Source organism: Sphaeramia orbicularis, chromosome 24, assembly GCF_902148855.1.
Source record: "Sphaeramia orbicularis chromosome 24, fSphaOr1.1, whole genome shotgun sequence".
In the NCBI taxonomy this organism is placed as follows: domain Eukaryota; kingdom Metazoa; phylum Chordata; class Actinopteri; order Kurtiformes; family Apogonidae; genus Sphaeramia; species Sphaeramia orbicularis.
In genome coordinates this window covers 15,986,874-15,989,158 of record NC_043979.1, presented here as the reverse complement: position 1 = coordinate 15,989,158, position 2,285 = coordinate 15,986,874, and positions in this window count along the sequence as shown.

Genomic DNA, 2,285 nt, shown 5'->3' with positions numbered 1-2,285 from the left:
GTAAAACTTAAAAATAGTAAATTGTCTATCTCCTTACGAGTACAGAACAATTTCAGAATGAATGAACTTGTAAAGTTAGCACCACTCACGTAGGTAGCCTATCTAAGCTATAACCAACCTTTCCCCCCAAAATTTAAGTTTTCAAAGTAATAAATACAGTCCTTTCAGTGGTCAACCCCACTACTCAAAAGTATAACACACACAATAGTACATACAGTAGTGACACAACGGTTGTGTGTGGTTTATTTTGAGATTTACCGTGCTCACTGCTGTTTCTCCCATTGAATAACATGGGAGCGCTTAGTTTGTTTGGACCTATTCAGGCTTACGTGAACCATGTGATCACCGGAGTGGCAACATCAAAGCGTGTCATAACTCTCTTTATAGGGCTCTGGTCACTATCAATATAACCGCTGTTCATAGTGTTTAGTCAATGATTATGGTACACGAAGGGTTAACAGTAGTTTCTGCTACAAGTCCCACCTCTAACCTAAATATCACTCTCCGATTGACTCTGCCGGTTTCTTGCTAATGTACATGTGATTGGCCATCAATGCTGTCACTCCATGTGCATGTAAAAGCTACTAGCAACCTGCTAGTTGGACAGGACAGGAGGCAGTGCATGTATCTGCAACCGCGAGTGTAAGTTGTCAACATGTTTGGCCTTTTTTCTGCCTGGGTCTCGTTAGCTAGATGGATTTTAATATCAGTGGTGTCATTTACATTTGTGTTTGTGTCTGTTTGTGTGCGTGCGTGTGTTTGTGTACATGCGTGTGTGCTAACTAGGTTGAAGGATGTCAAAGAAAAGAAAACTGGACATAAGACACTTCTTTAGGAGTTAAAGTGTAAGTGTCTTCAAGCGTATGGAACAGTAGAGGCTCAACAATGGTCATTTAATGCCGAAGAAATACACTTTTTAATTTATTATTTTTTTTTAACTCATTTTCATGTGTTTGGAAGAGAGCAACTGTTTAAACACACAAATAAATAAAAAATTTGGGGAAACTACAATAACACCTCAGATTCTAGATGCTCATGTGATTTTATACATCCGTATTTTGGGGGATTAAATTGCATGTGATAATTGAAAGTAAAAGCCTTTTTTGCTCAGGCAATAACTGTACCATCAAACTCTATGATCATTGTATCCCTAAACTGTTCATATGTCATGCATTAACATATTTTTGTCAGGTGACAGACAGTAGAGAGGAGGGAGGAGGTAGAGGAGGAGAGGCTAAAGGAGAGGCTGGAAATTCACAGGTGAGGTTAAATAATGATGGATATGTTAGCCATGAGATTCAGCGTTATGACAAATGTTAGTGTGATGATCTGAGTAACAATGCTTCACCCATGTTGCTGTAAAGTTGGAGCTTTGTATCTAGTCTGGTATTCTAAGAGGCCTCATTATGTGAGCACTTTTGTGTCCCCACCAATGTCAAAGTCAAACCTACTCCCTTGATTACTGTAACAGAGTACTTTTTGCTGTAATGCAGTAATGTAAGGCATTACTAATCCATTTTCGGTAATATTTTACACGGTACATGTTTAATAGCGCTTGTATTAGAACATGCTTTTTGCCCATAATTAAATAACTCAATTGAAAAAAAAACAGCAAGGCTTTATTGAATCAAAACTGTGTCAGGAAAGTTCTGTTTCCTGTTGGTGTGAATTGGTGAGGGTGGCAGAAGACAGTACATTGACGACATGGACGTATACTCATCACTAACCCTGCTTTACAGAAGGTAGTTAGCATTATCCCTGTGACCAGCAATGCCAAGCCAAGCTAACGTTTCTATGACTAGTTAGAATTCTTCATCAATTGCAGATTTATGTATCTACCACTGTTCTCGGTGCCGCGCCCATGTTTGAACATGTAAAATGTTGAAAAAATGCAAGCGTTCCTGCTGGGATTCGAACATCGTAGACCGTAGTGTTACGTACTGAGCTATCCGTCCATTTGTACTTCAGGGCGCAAATTTATGTGTCCCAAGGTTCTCCTATCTCTTTTGTTGGGTGGAGGTATGCTCCGTTTATGATGAGAGTCTGTATCTAATTCAAAGTAATACAGGAGTCATGTAACACATTACAATGCCTTACAATGCCACATTACAGTTCCACTGTGGTGAAAAAATCTGTTAATAGAGAACACAGGTTGGTCAAGGCTGGTCTTATGTGTGAGTTTATTCACCCCTTGCAAGGAGGACTCCTCTCTAACAAAAGCACAAGGCTAAAGTGTAGGAGGTAAAGGGGTAAGGAGAGGCACAGGCACTGAGTTTTTATACACA